Genomic DNA, 21,208 nt, shown 5'->3' with positions numbered 1-21,208 from the left:
ATTTCTCTTAGATGCAGCTTATGTCTTGGAAGAAATGTCCTCTTTGCTGAAAATACATGAATGGGAAGCACTGTTTAGACAGGCTGTATTATGAAGGGATTTGAGGTTAGATACGTAGAGTGGTGGAGCTTTCTTGCTGTTGTTTGGGTGGCAGGATCTCCACTGGTCCTGTGGTGCCCATGGGCACTCGTGGGACATCCCAAAACTGCGAGGCTGAATCTGTCCCACTGTGTCCATCCCACTGAAAACTGGAAAGAAGTTAAAAGTCTGCATTAGCCTCTTGCTGCAAGGACAGCATCTGTAGGGATCACAGCTAGGGCATCTGCTGGTATGGCAAAGTAAGATTTCACTTACCAATGTCAAGTGAATCCTGTCAGTGTGTATCACTGTGAGCACATGGCTCAGGGTTCCTTATTGGTATGCATGATTCCATACTGCAACAGATATAATGAGCCTAAAGCCTTAGAAGCCTGTTGTACATAGCTCTTGCTGCAGTCTCAGCTGTGTTTGTTCTTCCGTTATTCCAGGTGTAAAAATCATATTCAGATGTGATTATTGCTGGTGGGTTAATTGGCTGACAAAGTGTGTGTGCGTGGTGCAGGGAGCCCAGTGTGGCCTTTCCCTTGTTAGATCAGCCTCTGGCCAGCTGGGCAGCGGTACCCTGGTGAAAAAAGTTTCTTAAATTGTATTTTTATAGCTTTGCTGTTTTGCAGGACTAAGAGTTCTTGTGTGCTAACTCATAGTGTCCATAGGAGCTGCTGCAAAATGCCCCTTTTAGGCTTTAAGAAAGTGCAGTGATAATCGCTGGGAGACTTCTGCATAGCAGAACGTGTGTGGATGGGTCCGTGTCTGCCTGCTCTGCTCATCCTGCTCGGTGCCAACATGTCACAGGTGCACACCACCAGGGACAATGCAGCAAATGTAATTGGGAGGCAGGTGGTGGTGGCTTGGACTCCATCACACGTTCATCCCAAGGTGCGCTTGTGCATCTGTTAGAAAGTGAAGTCATTTTTTTATTTTTTTATTTTTTTTAATTTGGTTCATTGGAGCTGCAGGAAAACATTTTCCATCTCCTCAGTACACAAAGGGAAAGTTACCAAAGGTCTTCGGAGATGGAGTATAACCCAGGGCGGTGGCTGCTGAGCTCAGGGAAAGGAGTGGGGTGAAAGAGCAGGGCTGGAGGTGTGTGCGGGAGCAGCCTGGTGTTTCTAAGAAACTTGTCAGAGCTTTTTCCTCCTCTGCTATCGCTGTAATATCAGCACAACCTTTTCAGATAGCAGCCTTTTGTGCTCAGACCAGGCTGCTCACTCGCATGTGCTCAGGTTCTGCTGTGCTTTCTGGAGCTGGGCTCTCATTATGGGAGCTGTGTTGCATCTGCTCCGAGCTCAACATGCAGTGTTTATTCTGTTCCTAAAATGAGGAAAGGACCCCAAATGCTCATACCTTGCCAGGGCGCCTGAAAATCTTCCAGGCTCAAACAGCAATGATCTCTGGGGTGAAGTATAAGGCCTGTAGTGTGGCATGCAGAATCTGCCTATAGGTGAGGGCAGCCAATGCCAGCCTTGGCCAAAACTATGGGGAACGGGATTTAAATGAGCACTCATGCGAAGCTGCTGACACATGAAAACAAACAGCACGGCGCTGCAAAAATGCACGTAGGTTTTAGTGCCCTTTGGTGGACAAAATGTTGCTTTTATACGAAGGATATGTAAACAAGACAGAGAACATTAAATATATATTATATATATATGTAGCACCTATTGAGCGTGGAATGCTTCGGAATTCCTAGGAGAGGATTTTTCCTTCGCTGGCTCAGTGGCCAAGCACACCGCTCGGCTCTCCTTTTGGTGCAGTGTTGAGGCGTGCTCTGCAAATCTATGGGGATTTGCTGGGATGCTTCCCTCGCTGTGCTTTGCCCTGCCTGGCAGTTTGCAGACTTTGTCCTCCCCCAGTGCTGCAGTGACTTCTGCTCACTGGCAGCGTCTCCGAGCTGACAGAAAGCATGACAGAAAGCTAACCCGCAGCGAGTGCTTTCTGCCTCCCAGAAGAGTGTTGCACTGAGAAACAGTTTGCAGAGGATGGAGGCAGAGATCTGGTTTCATTTTTGGATGGCTACTCTGGTTTCTGGCTGTAAGGCCTTATCAGTGGAGTCGTTGTGTAGTTGCACATCAGCAGAGAACTGCAGGCAAACACTGTGTCATTGCTTCATCCCATATGGTTTTATTTATTGTGACTTCTGAACCTTATGGAGCGGGTTGCATTGAGTGGCTTGGCTCCTCGAAGATTGGAGCTTGAGGTTTTGGACTTCCAAAAAATAAAATAATGTGAAACAACCAAGTAAAATGAAGTAAATTAAAATGGGGAAAAAAAAAAAAAATCAAGTATCAGTGGTATTAGAGAACCAAAATAGAATAACTAAGGTTGCAAAAGACCTTCAAGATCATCTAGACCAACTGTCCACCTACCACCACTATTGCCCACTAAACTATATCTCTATGTACCACATCTCCACAGTTCTGGAGCACCTCCAGGCACAGCAACTCCACCACCTCCCTGAACATCCGGTTGTAGTGCCCAGCCACCAAGAGGAAGTTGCTAATAAATGAGTTCTACGGTTGTACTTTGGAGTGATCTAGGACAGCTGATGGAGATTGACACTCTAAGTTACATGAGTGTTGTAAACGTGTAAAGAATCCTTTATGAGATTAGCTCTGTTTGCCATGGTGCGCTTTCCAAATTAGGACAGTGTGGAGCAGATTGTGAAACGATGATTTACATGACTTCAGGATTTTGCTCCCTGTAATTAAACGCGATGGCACTTCCTCCCAGTTCCCTTTAAAATGCATTTTGAAAATGTATTTAAATGTATGTATAAATGTATTTAAAATACAGGGTATGTCCAAAAGAATAAAAATATCCGGAAGAAAGTACACTATTGAGTTTGAGTAAAATACAGCTAAACATCTTTAGAGGTCAGAATTTGAAAGATAGAAATAAATGTTAAAATTACAACTAATAAAAACATGCAATATACCTTTTTTTTCTGGCAGTAAAGTGAAAACATTGAGTTTTGTTGGCTCGTTCTTCCTTTCGCAAAGGATTTAGTGTTATGCTTTTACATAGCTACATGATATACTGCAGTGAAATGCACAGAAATTCAGTTTTAGATATGAGTTGTAACATCTACTAAATTTTATGTTGAGAAATTTAGAGTGTGCCAAATGGCCGGCAGCACGGACAAAAGAGTAACATGAATAGGTTAGAGAATTATTAGCCTCTAATAATAGATGATATACTATATATCAATGAGTACTTACTGTCCTGCATTTATCTGTTACACGATGTCCTTCTTAATTACCTACCCCACCACCACTACAGCCGGCAGCTGGTACAACACTGCAAAGCTCTTTCCTTTCTCCCCAGTAAAATAGAAGTTTGCTCACAGTCTCTGCCCTTGTGCTTGTTGGCTATGGCGTTCCCAGGGAGAAGTATACCAAGCATCTCTTTTGTGGACAGTAGTTTCCAGGGGAGGTTGTCGTTCTGACATCTGTCCCAATGTGTTTCCAGCTGCTGGATGGCAGAACTACCTGTTTACTCCCAGCATGGATCTTCCCCCCTGGATTGTGGTTTTTTCCACTGTTTATTCAAATAAGGAGCAGATAAAAATAGGCCGTTATATAAGGCTGTTGTGTTTAATTGTATTCATAATGAGTGTTCACCATCCCTGATTTGACAGTGTGGTGTAATGTGGGGAGGGCAGGCTTGTAACCTTGTTTCTGAGGAAATGGAACATGTACCATCCCACCCTCCTGTATGATGTCTCCCAACAACCTGTGAGCTCCTTGCTGGGGGGTTTGGAAGGGGAGGGGCGACTCAAGTGAGCTGTGGAATAGAATCATAGAATCATTAAGGTTGGAAACGACCTCTAATATCAGCTAGTCCAACCCATCTCCACCACTAATATTAGTGGTTGCTCAGTGTTGTGTGCATGTATTTCTTGAGCGCTTCCAGGGACTCCATCGCCTCCCTGGGCAGCCCTGTCCCAATTCCTGACTGGTCTTTCTGAGAGAACGTTGTTTCTAATATTCAACCTGAACCTGGTGCAACCTGAGGCCATTCTCTCTCATCCTGTCACCGTTACCTGGGAGAAAAGGCCACCCCCCTACCTCGCTGCAATCTCCTTTGAGAGAGGAAGGCAATAAGGTCTCTCCTGAGTCTCCTTTTCTTCAGAAATGCTACCAAATCCTTGCATTTTGCAGGAAAAACTTCAGCCTGGTCTGTCACAACCTTGAACTGTCTGATGGGATGAGCAGGAGTATAAATTCCCATACCCCAATTTGACACAATTCTCCCCTGCTTAGAACTTGTGCAGGTGCCATCCTTGTTTTCTGAAACCAAAGCAGGTTGAGGACTGGGAGCACTGCTGTGCTCTTAGGTGTGCAGCATCACTTGTGCACAGCCTTCCTATTGCCCTGCACTAGAGCCACTCTGCTCCTGTCCTCCTCCTTCCAGCCGCTCCTGGAGCTGGCAGCACATTAATAAAAAAATGTAAGTTTTATGGGACAAAGTAAATAAGGCAATTCATATATCATCCCTAAGACACACAGAAATGAGGCAGAGAAAAATAACCATCCGATATTTTATATAGGGTTATTTCCATGAGTCAGCTCATTTTCAGGTTTCTGGGCTTCCAGCTGCAAGCTCTGCTGTGTTGGCTTATCTTCTACTGGAGGCCTGGCATGTGCCAGAAGTAGCTTATAATTGGCTGTGTTTCCCCTTTGTAAATGGTAATAATAGAGCCTTTATCAGTGGAGAATGGCTAAAAATTTGGATGTCTTTAATTTCATCACAACTCGTAATTTTTTCAGGCTCAACCTTACACGAATAGATCTCAGCCCTTCTTGCTTGAGTTGCTAAGCTGACAGTGCAGTGGATCATTGTTGTAGGTGGGGTATTGAACTGTCCTTCATATGTTCCCTAAGCGGTCCCCCTGGGGCTGAGTTCATCCCTTAACCCTTGCAGCACAGTTTTTGTTAACCTCAAGGCTGTGGGATGCTGCAGTTGTTACTTGGCTGAGAGAGAAGGCATTTCTGGCGGCTCCTGTTTTATTCCAGGGCACAAATGCAAGGTATTTCTGAAGTATTTTAATTCACTTGAGGTTTTCAGTGAACTCAGCCTTCTGCACTCCGCCTGAGATTGCTTCCTGTGGATTTCAGAATGACTAAATTTAACCAGAGAGTAAAAAAAAAAAAAAAAAAAAAAAAAAAAAAAAACCACCCAGAACATTCAGAATGATTTCTAAAGACGACTATGCAAGCTTTATGGAAAATGAATTTTAAGTTTGTACATCATAGAAGAATCTGGTTGATCACTGACATGGGAGATATGTTACAAGATTCATTTGGCCATTCGCAACTTGAATTTTGAATAGGTTCTGTCAAGCTGCTAAAAAAAAAAAAAATAAATCATATGGAAATGCATCACTTGCATTCAGACTGCAAATATCTTTGAAGGAAACTGAAATCTGCATGTGGGAACCCTGTGAACATCCAGCTTAGTTTGGATATTAGGGAAAATTTCTTCTTGGAAAGGGTGGTAAGATATTGGAACAGGCTGCTCAAGGAGGTGTTGGAATCACTGTGGTAGTGATGGGTTGATGGTTGGGCTTCAAGATCTTAGTGATCTTTTCCAATCTTAATGAGGCTGTGATTTCATGTGTTTTAATATATTTTGGGTGGGGAATTCATTGTCTGTCAGCACTGACAGACGTGGGGGATGGAAGAGTGGGATGGGAGCAATTTGCAGTTCTTAGTGGGAATTAGTGGCACAACTATATTATAACAATCATAATTAAGCCTTGTTCTTGAACAGTGCCATTTCTCCAGGGATCTCAAAGCAATCTGTCAAATTTATGGGGAGATCCTAGGGAAAGCTATGAGCAAAGCCCAGGGCTCCTGCGTGTATTGAGAGCTGGCCTCTTCCTCCATAAGAGAAACCTGTATGAGGAGCACCAGAGCTGGGCTGTATCAGTGCCCTGAGCAGGCAGAGTGCCACTGAGGTATGTAGGTGGGGACACAACAGGAAGGGTATTTCAGCAGCAGTTTGAGCTTAAATGAGCTTCAAAGAGCACTGGGAAAATGCATGTTCAGGCATCGTGTAACCTTTGGAAAGTCATGGCTCCTCCCAGCCTGTGCTATCAGTGTGGTGATATTGCAGAAGGATTTGGGAAGATGGCTTTTTCTTTTTATTCAAAGAGAAGGAAGAATTGTGAAATCTTGAGGGATGTGGGATGTCCACCACAATGTAAAGTTTCGTCCATCAAAATTGAAGTGCTTGCCAGAAATAAATGCTCTACTTTATCTTGAAACTTGAGTTTGTGCAAGAAATACATAGGGATTTTTTTGTGTGTGTGATGAGATTATCAGAAGTACCTGTTCTGCTTAAATTCCATGGACTTAAACAAACAAACCTGTGCAATTAAATATTCCTACCCTGCTTTGAGATCTTCAGAGGCAAGGCCCCTGTGTACTCAATACAATGAATTAGCCTCCTCCACCAAGCCGATTTGAACTTTCCACGCAAGACAAAGAACATATTGCATTATTGGTCTGTTCCCTTAGCTAGTTCCACAAGTTTGTGCAGCCTGATGAAAAGCTGAACACGTCCAAGAGGAGTCGTCTTGGCTCTGTAAACAGAGCAGAGCGCACAGTGAGTTTTTGAACTCAGTGCCTGTAGAGGATGACAAAGTATTTAAAAGACAATTAGGCTTATATTATTGAGTATTTTTAAAGTAAGCAGTAAAACCTTAAACAATTGATTTGGTGTTTTACTGGAACCAGTAGATTTAAAAAAAAAAAAAAAAAAAAAAAAGTTGTGTGCTGAAAAGCATAGCTCCAGGAAAAATCCCAATATTTGCACTGAATAGCTCCTCGCTTTCATAAAATTGTTAAGGTTGGAAAGATCACCGAGATTATCTAGCCCAATCATCAGCCTATGCCTGTGACCACTCTGTGTGACATCTGCCCTTTTCTTGAACACCTCCAGGAATGATGACTCCACCACCTCCCTAGGCAGGGAGAATGAGAAGTGGGAAGGGTGATACAGTTCTTGGCCTCTGCTGTTAGCTCTAGGCTGTGCATTTGGCTCAGTGATGGGCAAAAGGATGGTTTTGGGTGTGTGTGGAGGAGCTTGCCTGGAGGAAATGGGTAGTGCCAGCACTGCTCTGTATCGCACAGCATTGTGGAGTGGAGCTGGGTTACTGCCGCCACACAGTACCATGCCAGCCCATGGGCATTGCCATCCGTCAGCACTGCTGGCATTCCCAGCAGCCACAGGCAGGGCACCCCGGGTATTCCACCAGAACTGGGACAGTTGGCAATCCTCACTTGTGTGCAGACTGTGTGAAATACACACCATTCCCCAGAGCTTACAGGCGCAGTTACAAACGAAGCAAAGATGGCAGGAATGACATTCCCTTGCTAATTATAGTGTGTTCCCATCTGTATATTTGGTGTTATGTCACCAACTCCAGCCTGCTTTTTGCTAGCAGGAAAATACTGCTGCAGGTTGGCACAAAAGGCACCGGACCTTGAGTAATGTTATATTTACTTTGTTAATGAGGATGAAACATCAACTGTTCTATTTTAAAGGGATATTGGTTGGAAATCTGAGAACATGTTGGCTAGGGTGCTTTTTGGATCGCTCAACAGCCCACATTTAAAAAGCACTTGGGTGTGGGTAAACCAAACAGAGTGCAATCAAGGTATATAGTCCTTATTTGAGATGTGCAATTTGCTCCTTTAAGGTTTCGCCCTCCGGAGGAGCCCATGGGGCCCCTTGTCCTTGCTTGTGACTGCAATGGTGAGCCTGATGCGTGATAATAGAGGGCTGAGGTTCTTAATTAGGGCAGCAGTGGGAGCTTCCAAATCTCACATGATTAGAGACTTCTCATAACTTTCACGTTTATTATAAAGTCCAATTAGCATATTTCTTACTTTAATGTCTGTATTGCCCAGTTCAGTGTTGGAAATCCAAGAATGAGAGCACTTTGCTAAAACTTGAAAGCCATTAAATGAAAATAGACCAGAAACAAAAGTGAAAATGGATTTCCCTAATTTAATCCACCAGCTTTGCTAAAAACAGTGAACCAAACATAGATGAAACAAAGAAGCACTAGAAGTGATATCAAAGTAAGCTAAAATCTGAAAAGTATCCACCTGTCTCATTGTGGTTGAGGTGGACTGAAAACAAAATGGTTTTGAGCCATCCCAAGGGCAGAAGCACCACAGGTGTATCTCTGAGGATGAGCACCAGATGTAGAGTCCCTCTGCCTGGTGCAGTGGAGCCATATTGCAAGGTTTTCAGTGGGGCTTTGCATGGCAGTTGTCCAGTGGTTTTAGGGTAAGCAGCTGAAACACGAAGGCCTTGGTGTCTACTGAAGTCATGGAGGATTTTGTACTGGCAGAAATAGGCTTTGGTTCCTTGTTGTGCGGGAAGCCGTTGGTGGAACATGAACTTAACAAGTTCACAACTTAACAAGTCCTAGCCTAGCGCCTGGGCTACCAGAATTGACTTTTTTCTCGAATACCCCAAAGCACGGCATGCTTTTTTCAAATTTTTCTCTCTTTGCACCCGTTAATAATGAGGGTAGTTCCAGAAAACATCTCACAGGGAAGCAACCGATGCTCCCTGTTATGAAAGCAGTATCCCACTGTCTTGGATATTAATTCCATGCCCACAGAGGACTGTAGAAGCTAAATCTTCTCTGCCTTGCATGATAATTCTCACTGCTTTCATTTTTGGGAGCTTTCTCCAAGTTTCTGAAAGGCTTAGCGCGAGCTATGGAGGCTCCACCTATTTCTTGGCCCCATAACCCGTGAACAGTTCAGCTGAGGCAAGGGGATTTGTGTATAATGATTTGGAAAAGTTGTGAGTATAAATAGAAAGGAATTTGAGATGTTTTTTTTCCCCTCAGTAATTCAACACTCAATAGCTTACCCTTCCACCTAGCACATAAGGTGCTGTACCGCAATGGTGGAAAGAATTTGTGGACCTTCAGACCAAGGAGGTTTGTAAGCCATTTTTTTCTCTGGCTTGTTCTCTTTAAAATCTGATAATACCATCTCCCATGGGGACAAGCAGAGCATGGTGTGGAGGACATCACAGATTTTCACGGGATTCCTTCACCAGGAACTTTTCCTTCTCTTTGTCATAGGTGGTCAGAGCAGCCCTCTGACCATCTCTTTATACACAGCATGGAAAGGGCAGAACAATGGTATAAACGTTCAGCCTGGCCTTTCCCTTTTCATTTTTCTCCTTTTTCTTCTCAGTAGCCACTGAGAACGCACATTGAGTCTGCTTTGAGCTCAAACCTCAGCCCTCTTTCCCCTTCTGCATCCCACAGGAATACTGGGCATGGCACTGGGCTCAGCACTTCGCAGCTCATGCTCCATAGCAATGGCTCATTGGCATGAGGTCAGTCCCGGGCCAGGCAGCCCAAACTCAGGGCTTAGAGCTGGGCAGAGTGATAGCAAGAGTCTTGCTCTAAGGTTTCTTTATGTGGTTGACAACTTTGCTCAGTGCAGGAGGTTGGAAATGGATGATCTTTGAGGTCCCTTCCAACCCAAGCCATTTTAGGATTCTGCAGTCTATGAGAGCATGTGTTTGTGTACTGGCATTGCTGGGAGTTTGTTGTATGGTTTCATTTTTGTGCCTCCATTTTACTGCGCACCATGGGCACGCAGATTTACAAATCAGGTCCCTCGAATGGTGTTTAAAGAACCTTCAACAATTTCTGTAAAAACCTGACTAAGTATTTGTTATATTTAGAGGCAATTCTACTCATTGTCTCTTCACACAAGTAAGCTTTTCACTGACCTAGATTTTGCTATTCCATTTTCCATTTGCGATTCCACGTTACATTTGCATGGAGGCAAAGCCTTTTGTCTCCTCTTGTTCTCTTACACTTGTTTTTTATCCACCGGCCAAAAACCACACTCGCTGACCTTTGACGCAGCAACCAGCTTTGCTGGAAATGATCGTATCATGGCTTCAGACTGGAACTAAAGAGCTGTTGTAGATGATGAACCCTTGAGCTGAACAGAGCTGGAGGAGCAGCCAGCAGCAGGAGAGCATGCAAAGGGAAAAGGTTGGCGTGTTTTCCAGCAGCAGCAATTTGCAGAGAGAAAGGGAATGTGGGACAGAGTCAGAAACTGGCTTCCTTTCAGTTGAAAGGATTTGTCCTCTCTCTGGACGTATATTACAACTATCACCAAAGGCACAAAACTGCACTGCGGTTTTAATTCTGCTCTCAGTTTTAACATGTCATTAAAGAGATACCTGTATTGACAGGAAGAGTTGTAATGCTTTTGGGGAGTTGTTATTATCGTATTACATAACAAGGGTGTTTATTGCTATAGTGCCTTAGGGCCGAATTTATAAATGCTGTGGATGGATTACATGGGTGTTATGCTGCGCGTAAGCATTTTGCTCTCTTTGTGGTGAAATCCTGCACACTGGACAATGCAAACAAATTAACATTATCAGTGCAAACCTGTCTTTTAAGTGAGCTCTCCCTGCTGATGCTATTTGTCCAAAAGACTCTTACCCTAACTCTACATCTCTTGTTTCTACCGTGCTCAAAAATGTTTTTACTAGCACATGTTAACCAAAACCTCTTCCTTTTTGGAGGGGAAAAAAAAAATAAAATAAAAGAAGGCAGGCATGTTTAAAAATGCATTTGATCCGACTAGCTCGTGTATTTTTAAACACGGCTGTGTTATGTTTAACAGCGTGTTAGCATATGTCACTCTGCTTGTTCCTGCAGAGTGCTGACAGCAGTGCCCTTGTCACTCTGCAGAGCCCGCGGGAGGCAGCAGGTCCCCTCTGCACCCTCATCTGTGGGCAGTGGGAGAGTGCTGGGCATTGCATGGTGTGCCTTGTCCACGGGCTGCACACCTTCCTGCTGCTCCAGCCCATGCTGAGCAAACGCCTGAATGATTCCTGCATGTCCTGGGACTGTATCAGTGCCACCAGTAGACGTACCTGGCATAGGCAGTGTACCAAAATATGCCCCATGCCTCTCCAGCAGCTTGTCTGTGTTCTTAAATTTCATGTCCTGGCACCCCCAAGGGACAACAGAGTTTTTCTGCTCTGCACAACAGCCCCACACCAGTTCTACAGGGTCTGTTCACTGGGCATAGTTGTGCTCTTTGTGGGACTGAAGCTGTCCTTTGTATTTTTAGCATTTACTTGATGGTCCTAGGGGAAAATCATACTTTTTTTTTTTTTTTCCCCCTGCTCCCAGGGCATGGCGAGACACACTACTCTGCTCATAGCTGCTCAGGGTCAAGTTGTTGCTGGCCCCAGACCATTTCATTCAGATACTGCACAGCAGGATGGATGGAGAGGCTGGGACCAGGGAGTAGATGCTCAGCTATTTTCTCCCTGTGAGATGGGCTCCCAGCACATTGCTCTTGCAGATCCTGAAGGAGCCTCTCAAAAGGAGTACCAGAGCAGTGTGTACTCTTCCCCTGGTGTGAGTTGGGGCACAGTTTTCCCCCCCTACCCCAGCTCAGAGAATCAGCTTAGCTGCAGAGCAGAATTAATGCAGTGGGATTCAGCCCATCCCTGACAGTAGGGCTGATTGGCATTAGGTCCTTTGATTTCTCTGGAGGCATCATAATATTTTAAACTTATTATTAATTACAAGTGTATTAATCTCTGTATAGTAAGAAAAGTATTTCAAAATGTTATAATTTAATCTCATCTGAATCCACCGGGAAAAAAAAAATTGCTTTGGATGAGCAGAACAACTTTATAGATGATGTGTGTTATAACCAGATGGATTTTCCCCAGTTCTGTCACTACCTAATATTAAGGGAAGATTCAGAATAACCGAGTAAACAGCTGTAAAAACTCATGTTAAAAATTTGCAGTAAATGAGAAGAGAAAAATTTCATTAGAGGCATAAGTTGTAGCAACTGGAAAGCACACAACTTATTATACTGACAGTCACCCTTGAAAAAAAAATTTTTTTTTTTTACACAAAATGTTTTCTTAGGTGGAAAAAAAAAGAAAAATAAAATAACCTTTAATATTTTGAAATATAGAATTAATTATGGGAGGGAGTGATCCTGATCCCACTGAAGTCAACTGCAGCATTCTTTATGACATTACAGGATTGTGCCGCTATTAAGAAATAATAAGGAAATGAGATACTTTAAAGAGAGGGTGTTTAAAATGAACCAGCTCTGTTGGCCTCTTTTGTAAAAATACCTTAGAGCCACTTTTATCAAGTCAAAAGGTTCATTGAAAAGAGAAATTAAAAGATGCCGCTCGCAGAGCCTGGCAAAACATGAAGTTCGCAATAAATATCTCTCCAATCCAATTATAACATTCAAATCAAGGAGGAAAAAAAAAAAATCAGAAATATAATGAAAGCTTTCTTTCTACTGAAAAAGTATACTTCGTGTGTCCAGACCTAAGGGAATTTCCAAGTCAGCATTATAGTTGGGAAAAAATGTAATGTAAATGAGAGTGAAATAATCAAATTTTTCTGGTGGAAATAAGTGTGGTTGTTTGATGTAATTTTGACACACAGCATAATTTCAGCATCAACACTGAAGTTTAAAGGATCAGTGTGTCTTCATGAGATTTATATACAGAAAAGCCGTTCAACGGGAAAATCTAAATCAGACTTTGGTATGCACAGTGGGCCCCCCTAAGAGAAAGCCTTGCCTTATATTAGTTGCAAATAGGAAGATAGAGATGACCCTTTATCAGTAATTTCTAGGCATCCTTTCCACTTGAAAATCCAGCATGATTACAGTATATAAATCACAAGAAATGTGTGAATGTTTTCATGCTCACAAAATCAAACATTTGCTTTATGCCTCTAACTCCAGCTAAGCCATTTACGGATGCACACGGTTCTCTGCAGTGAGCTACACTGGGCTCGTATCACTATGTTTATTGCAGATGTCATTTTTAATATCACAGGGATATATTCTGAACAATTAAAATAGGGCTTGTCTTTGGCATTTTACTCAATCTTGTAGCCTGTGTGAAATGTATTTGTAAATGTGGGTTCATTTCCAAATCGAGACAGATTCACACACCCTCGTAGCCAAACCCAGCACGAGAACCAACAATTAAATGAAGCCTGAGATCCAGTCCAAAGGAGGCATATACTCAATTTAATTTTTAAATAGCTTAATTAATAGTTTCAGTTCAAGCAAAGAAGTGAAAATTGGTCGAACTATGTAAACATCAGTTAGAAAAACACAATGTCCAGCCAAAGCAGCGTAGAAATTCTTTTAAGAAGAATGGTCTTTAAATTTAATTTAAACCCGGTTTTCTACCACTGGTGAAAGCCCCGTTCAGACAAGGCTCGAGCCACAAAGAATTACCAAGGTATGCTGAGAGTTTATTTAGTCTTTTCTTGTTCCGAGGCTGTGTTTCGCTCTGCAGTCATCATTTTCTCCCTGCTGTCAGCGTGTTGTTACCTTTTGGCAGCTTGGAATTCACTGAGAGCCTCCGTGTGTTTTGAAGCTGAGTTTAATTGCCAATGGGAGCTGTATGAACGCTACAAAACACTGCTCACAAATATTTACCAGAATTTTGAAATGGATTGGGATAGACTCCGCTATTGCGCTTCTCATGTTTGCTTTCTGCAAACATTCAGGTTCAAGTTCTTATTGACATGGCTGTGGTGGATGGCAACACTTACATAAGTCCCAAGGCCAGGAGCATGCTTTGGTGCCGGAGCAATCTGGGAAGAGAAACAGCACCACGTGTCTTACCCAGCCAGGAAGTGCTCACGAGCGGCCCTCATATAATAAGGAGGGAACAACCTCTGATTTGGTGCTAGTTCCTGAATTCCAGGGGGACAAAGTGACAAATACAGGAAACGTGTCTCTCTATTCCAGGGAACAGAGAAAGGGCATTTTTTAACCCAATAATTTTAGCAAGATCTTAGCCTCCAAGATCATAATGTTTTGATTAAAACAGCTGAATGTTTTCCTCTTTGTTTCTTGTTTTGCTTTAATCTGATTACATTTATAAAATTATAGAAGAATGAAGAGAAACTGTAGGTGATGAATATCAAGATTGGCTAAAGGTTGGTGTTAGCCTAAATTGCTTTAGGAAACTGACATCCACCCCATCAGCAGTTCTTACGGAAAAATACGGAGCCTATATCTAGAGCTAGCTAGCTAAGGTGATTATTAAGAGAGTTGGAGGCTGATTTTCAACAAGATTTAAGGAACCAAGTCCTAGTGCGGTAAGGGAATTTGGGCAGTCCTTGTGGTGCATTGATGTATATTGATTGTGATAAAACCCTGATGGCCATGGAAGTCAAAGGTCCAACTGCATCAGAGCTAGGATTTCTCTTTATATCCTCCTTGTGCCCACAGGTATAGCTATTTTTGGCTTTTGGTTGTGTTAACGTGTGCAGCAGAGATGCAAAAGCAGTGGGAGATGACACCTTTTCATGCAAAACATCCAACCATTGGGGCTGTAGAGTGGCCCAGATGAACTGGCATTCTCCAGCTTCTTCCTAAAGTTAAGCACGCTTGAAGGGCTTTGCTAGGCAAAAGGAAGATGTAGAGAGGATTTTATAAATGGCAGTTGGGCAATTAATGTTAACCATCAATATCGGAATAGCTTAGATGGCATGATTAACTAGTAAGAGTTTTGAGCTGGCTGGTAATTTTAGATTAAATAGCCAGGCAGCCAGTGACTTGAATATTGATGAATATCCTGTGTTTTATTAATATGCATTCTCTATAAATTAGAGGCTTAGTACACAAAGAAGAAATCTAATGCTCTTGCTATTTTTCATTGCCACAGGTAGAGCTGAATAATTCATAGCAATTAATTTATTTCACTGATTTAGCCTTTTTGTGTGCATGTTGGGGGGGGGAGCATAAGTAGTCTGCAGGTAATTTTTTTCACATTTATTTATTATAAATAACTCACCAAACACATTTGAAGACTAGCTCTTATTTACATTGATTTTTTTTTTTTTTTTTTTTCAATTGAAGAATATGGGAGAAACTTGGGTAGAACTGCAAGCAATCCAGCAGTCATTACAAGAAACCAAGTGAATTTTAAATTGCAAAAAAAGCACAACTAATTGCAAATTAATTGACTGAGTGATGTAATTGATTGGTGCAATACCAGTTGTGTTGCATGTTTCTGCTCCTTATTTAATTGATTGTAATTCTTTAGGACCAAGATTTTCTAATAACTTTGTTTGTGTGCAGAATTTGCTATCTGTAACAAGACACTAATGCATTTTAAATGGGGTGGATGGAAAGTTGCTCTTTTTGAAACCATGGGAAGATTTGCCGTTGACTCTGGAAGATACAGGATTTAACCTCCTAATGAAAACATTCCAGAAAATCCCTCTTGTGCAAATAGAGCTATAACACATCCAACCCAAATTACATTTGGTATTTAAGCAACTCTTCACAGTATCCGAATGCAGTTTTTTATTTCTTACCTTTCTCAGGTGGGGAGATGGTGCAACTCTAACTCTGAGATGCAATTCAGCGTGGCTGCATCCATGTCTCAGTGTCACACGGTCACACACAAAGCTGGTAATATCCAGAAACACACGAGGAGGAGGCTGTATGACTGCTGCCTCTCCCTTTTTGCTTGTTCTTGCAACATACTGCACAGCAGTAAGAGTTGCATAGCGCGCAATAAATCATTGCTTCATTATGCTCTTGTAGGCTTGTTTAGGGCACCTACTTCAGTACCAGCTCCAGAGGATTTTCTGTTCTTCACAGAAATTCGTCTCAGATATAGACTTCTGTTTTGATTTGCTGAGGGAAAAGAGAATCTCTATGTCTTATTTTTAAAATGATTTCCTAGTGCATGTGGCAATTCACATTACAGAACTTCCTAAGAAAATAATTTGTGTCGGGAGATGATTTTAATTTGTAGGTGGATGATTTTGTTGAGAGGAGGCGAGAGGTTAAAGAAGGGTTTGGTGACTTGTCATTAACAAACGAAGCATTCCTTCACTCCTTTCTTCCTTCTCTTCTTGCCAACCTGCCTTTTTCCTTTCCTTCCCTTCTTTCTTTCTTCCATACACGGGAGCTGTCAAGCCATTACCTAACCAGGTTTTGTTGAATTATTTTCAGCTGTAAAAGAAGCCTTTGTACCTCCAACAAAAAATAGTGTGAGGTCCTTGTTCACTTCATAAGCTGATAGCCAGCCCCAGCCTACGCTTGGGCAGGAAGACACCAAGCTGATAGAACAAGAATTTTTGGCATTTGGATTTGATTAAAGCAGACAAATGCTCTTAAGGAAATACATGTTCATTAGTTGTCCTAACTTAGTAACAAGGAGCAGTATTCAGCTTTGCTGATTTTGATAAAACAGTGTTTATTTATTGAAACATCCCAGACTGCACCTGCAGTGTGTTTGAATGGATGGAGTGGCAGCGTAAGAAATCAGGTATGTCCACTGCAGTGAGGTTGGGTTTTGCTGCAGTGTGACAAGGTGATTTAGGATCCGATCCAAACTCCTTGGAAATCAATGGAAATGTTACCCTTGACTTTAGTGGGCTTTGATAACGGTTCCAGTTGTGGCAATAATTATTTTAATAGGGGGAGAATTCAACGTTTTGAATTGATAGTCGTGTTTGGGCAAGCTTTATATCTTGACTTTATCTGAATGTTTCTGCATGTGCCTTGCTCAGGTCAGCAGTCCCATGAAATGCAGATTTCTGTTTTGTGACCTTACTGAAATTTTGTAGATTATCCTGATGTGAAATTTGAAATCATTTTAAATTTACTCAAAACGTGACCTACCTTCACAAAGACCTCTCTGAGCAAAAATGGGATGTCTTCATAGCCTGAATGAAACACAAAAGTCTGTTTTGTGTAATCCGGGGTTTCATTTTGCATACTTCATTGTATCTCAGAAGCCTGGATGTACTTATTTGTTCTTAAACACTTATAAAGGTCCTAGGAATAGGAGATGTGCTGAGATACCAGAAAAGACTTTTTCCAGCACCCGCTGCAACTTGAGCCCCCCATAAACATTTAGGACTCAGCGAGAATTGTACCCAACTCTATTTGATGGTGGTACAGTAGTGACCTTCTACATTGATTAAAGAAGTCACATTGATTGTCTTTGAAGGGAGCCACATCCACCTTTATTCTGCCAAAAAGGAGGTGGCTGCAATGTGAAGCCTCAAGAGTGAGGCTTTGCTCCTCCAAGTACATGGAAGACATCCAAGGGGAACTGGATAATGCGGATAATGGGATAGGGTTTCTTCTCTCCTCTCCCTCAAATACCATACAGCTAGATTTTAGCTGTCCAGAATTGAGCCTTAGAAGACTTTGATAGCAAATTAAAAGCTGATAAAGCTAAGGAAATGAGCTCTTTTTATAGGTTGCATAGGATGTTCAGCAGTTGAGAGTGTTGAAAAGGACTGGCAATTTTGGTTCTGTAGGGAATTTGAATGGTGATGGGGAACAGCTGATGCTGTGTAGACCGGCATGAGCATCCCCAGAAGGGATGGTGTGGTGAGGAAAAGAACTTTATCCCTCTGGAAAATCCACCTCTGGTGGTTTTCCATGCTGTCACTTTGGGGTGCCTTGTTTAAGAGAGATTAATAATACCCAGTTTTCCAAAGATCACAATATCTTAACAATATCTGGCATCTTTAAGGCTCTTTTGGTTGGCACTGAGAAATACTGGCATCCAGAACTGTCACTTCTGAAAATCTGGGCCACTGAACCTGATATGAACTATCAGAAACCAAAGATGAAGGAGCATTTATGTTGGTGAATGTGTAGTAGCTTGAAAACTACAAATCAAAATAATTCACCCTTTTATGTGTAAGTCTCTTTATCTTTGATACACGAATTGAAAAGCTGTCTAGTTTCCTTGTAGTTTCCATAAGTAAACTGCGTGCAACCCACTACAATGCTATTTAAGCATTATTTAAAGTGCAGACTTGTTAAGGTCAAGAAAGCTCATCTGTATGCTAAAACGGAACCGACTGAACCTTACACCTAAAACCAGCCAACAAGAAGGTCTCAAGTTCCACCATTCCCTTCTGACAGGGGTACAGCATGACAAATGGTGAAGCACCACAAGATCAAAGTGCTTTTTCAGGGAGAACAGTAAATTCAGAGACAGAAAGACACTAAGTCCTGGTGCAGGTGTCTGCTGTTGGAAAGCAGTCTTCCTCAAACAGGACACTTCCAGCCCATTGCAAAGGGATGAGGCAGAACTGCAAGCTGGGAATAATAGCACTGGAACTTTTCAGTTCTGAATGGTGAAAAGAAACTTTTCCATGCACATGGAAGGACAATGTCATATGTTTTGCTCATATGCTAGAATTACTTGCCCCTGTCTGAAGCTATCCTGCCTTTCTGAAGGATTATGCCCCTAAATGGCCACTTTAGAGAGGCTATTCTGCATGATGATAACAGAGCAGAGGATAGATGATTTGTTAATCACTAGCTAAGGTTATTTGTGAGAACCTAGGAAACAATAGCTTCATAAATCATTTGTCTTATTAAATGTAGTTCTTCCCATGTAATTTGGTCATCATTGGGCAAGCTGTGTTTCAGTACTCTTAAGTAGAGAATCAACTGATGTTAGCTGAAGCTTGTGGAATTGCTGAAGGTATAATAGTAATAAATAGCAGAGTATTAAGAAAAAAAACAACAAACTAAAGCAAAAACCTGGTTATTTTTCAGCTTTTTTTTTTTCTTCTTTCTTTCTTAGGGTTTTTTTTCCCCTACATATTTTTAATCTATTTAAGGTCACTGACAGTAGCTTTGCTTCTCTTGCCTTCTTCAGCTACTATGCTGCTATTTTTGTTTGGAGCAATAGAGTGGTTTTACAATAGTTCTCTGGTTGTCTCCAATTTCTGGGGGACACTAGTTCACCTTCAGAGCATTTCTGGAGCACGAGGAGATCCACTAGGGAGCTCTCTCCAAAGGCAAATCAGAACTTGGTGGGACATTCAGCTCTGATCCCAAGGGTGAGCCACGCTACCGTGAAGTTCTCTGGGGTGTATGTAACACTACTTTGCAAGAGAAGTGCTGTCAACCCACTGTGAGCACCCATGCCACCCTGGAGTGGAGCTTGTTCTACAAAGAGGATCAAATGCTTTATGTGATGCCTTTTTTGTTGGTGTCTGGCAGTTCTTGCTACTGCTATTACTCCTTCTTCCACCAAGTCTTCTGGCTCATTATCCTTTCTGCTCATTAACTGTTCCATCTTCTGTAGCTGTTCCTTCTTGTTGCTCTCCTTATTTTTTTCTACTTTTATCACGTTTTGTGATCCCTTTTCCAATTTCCAACCTTAGTCTCCCAGAAGACCTGGAGTGGTGACGTCTGGACTGAGAAGAGATCACACTGCTTATAAATCTGCACCATGAGGAGGCCAAAAGTTTCTTCAGCAGCAGGAGGTAAGCCAGGACTGCTGGCGGGTATGAGGACCAGAGAGCAATGTTCCATACATTCAAGAAGAAGAAAGTGGTGCTTTTGAGGAATAGACTTTGAATCAGCATCACAGTCCTCCAGAGAAAGCCCAAAGAGCTCTTCAGGTGGGAGCACACCACCCAGCCAGCTGCTTGTTGGGTTTAGCCCATGGACATCTGGGGTCTGCACACCAGAGACTGAGAACTCTTGACTTATCCTAAATTTCCTCTTTGTGGACTTCTGATGTGACAGGAATGGCACCAAAAATTCAATGTACCTGCTTTGCCATAACTTTTCCATACTGCTGACTTTCCCAGGACTACATTCCGTTCAAATTACGGGAACTTAATTACGTGAGGCTTAATTTCAGTTGCTTGGCCAGCTTTAAAAATATATATTCAAATTTGGACCTCGGGGGCAGAATCTGGGGAGCCTCTTTGTCCTTTTGCTTTGTGTTAACGTAAGTGAAGAAACTATGCCTGTGAATCTCTGCTTTATTACACCTATTCCAAGTCAGTCTCACTTCTGCTGAGACTTCCCAGACTTTCAGCAATGCAAGAGGGGGCATGAAATACCCCTAATATTATAGTCTATGCTTCTGAAACAGTCAAACAAAAGATATTTGTCTCCTGCTTACGTGTTTTCTTGTAAATAAAACGCGTTGAGACCAGATACAGTGTTACACTGATTTTACACCAGAAAAAAAAGGAAACACATGTATTGTCATTTTACATAGAAATGCTGTGTTGTCTGTATGTATGTTCAGTAAATGTTAAAGTGTTTAATTGCAATGTAAAGATTGGAGAGGGAGAACTGAAGGAGGGGCATGGAAGAGAGAGAAGGTAAAAGGACACAGAAGGGGAATGGTGGAATTGGAGGCTAGTATTGTCAGAGCATTACTGGAGAATTCCTATGATTGGGACTTATTACCTTCCTAACATTCCTTTCATTATCTGCTGCTCGAGTGATCAGTAATGAATGGCCTCCCAGTCTCATTGCTCACTCCCTCTAGAAGCTTTTGCATCGTTTGCTTCCCTCCCCAAGATCTCTTAAGTTCTAAGAAATTAAGGTGCTAAGATTTCACTTTTCTGCTGTAGTTGATGTGTTCTTCTGGTATATCTGTGTTGTTACTTTGATAGCAAGGGCCCCACAGCACTTTGTGTTACACTTCCATCTATCACATTGTGATGATCAAGAATACATTGCAGCTGATGCGCAAACACTGATGTATATCTGGAGTTGGGCACCCACCTCCAACTCAGCAGATTAAAAACAAGGCAACAAGGAAGATGTGTTTTGTTTGTGGGGTTTGTTCGTTTGTTTGTTTAAAGCTTCCAATCAACTAGTGGGTTATCCTCAATGCAGTGGCAGCATGCCCCTTTCTTCTACTGCATGGCAGTGCTACAGCATGCAGAACAGATAAATAACAAGACTGCACTTCTGTTTTTAGGGAGTGACCTTGCCTAGCTGGTGTGGCCATGCAGGAGAGGGCTCCTTGCAGGGGGCTGCTGCTGTATCTTCAAGGGCTGAGGGTTGAGTTCCTTCTGCAGGAGTGAAGAGAGGAAATGACCTTCACCCAGCTGAGCACGGAACAACAGGAAACCCTTGTGGTTTGAAGCTCTGTCCGCTTCCCACCCCCTAGAATCTGGCACTCAGGGGTGGTTTGATGGGCTGTCAGGGTTTAGCTGCTCTACGTATATTAACAAAGTATGTTGATGATTCATAGCAAAGTGGTGTGTGCTGATTTAAGT

General features: G+C 42.3%; 1 long non-coding RNA gene across 1 annotated transcript in view; it reads left to right on the top strand.

The window, feature by feature from the left end:
• The window catches only part of LOC122162015, a 46,235-nt gene extending 26,106 nt beyond the window's left edge, over positions 1-20,129 (top strand). Inside the window, exon 2 of the long non-coding RNA XR_006169383.1 lies at positions 19,343-20,129. This is a non-coding gene — a long non-coding RNA (uncharacterized LOC122162015). The remainder of the gene's footprint in view (positions 1-19,342) is intronic.
• Positions 20,130-21,208: the final 1,079 nt, after the last annotated feature.

Source organism: Centrocercus urophasianus, unplaced genomic scaffold, assembly GCF_019232065.1.
Source record: "Centrocercus urophasianus isolate 14NV4802_14NV808 unplaced genomic scaffold, USGS_Curo_1.0 seq_2, whole genome shotgun sequence".
NCBI lineage: Eukaryota > Metazoa > Chordata > Aves > Galliformes > Phasianidae > Centrocercus > Centrocercus urophasianus.
Note: the sequence above shows the minus strand (reverse complement) of the source record. Positions and strands in the feature narration are given on the sequence as shown.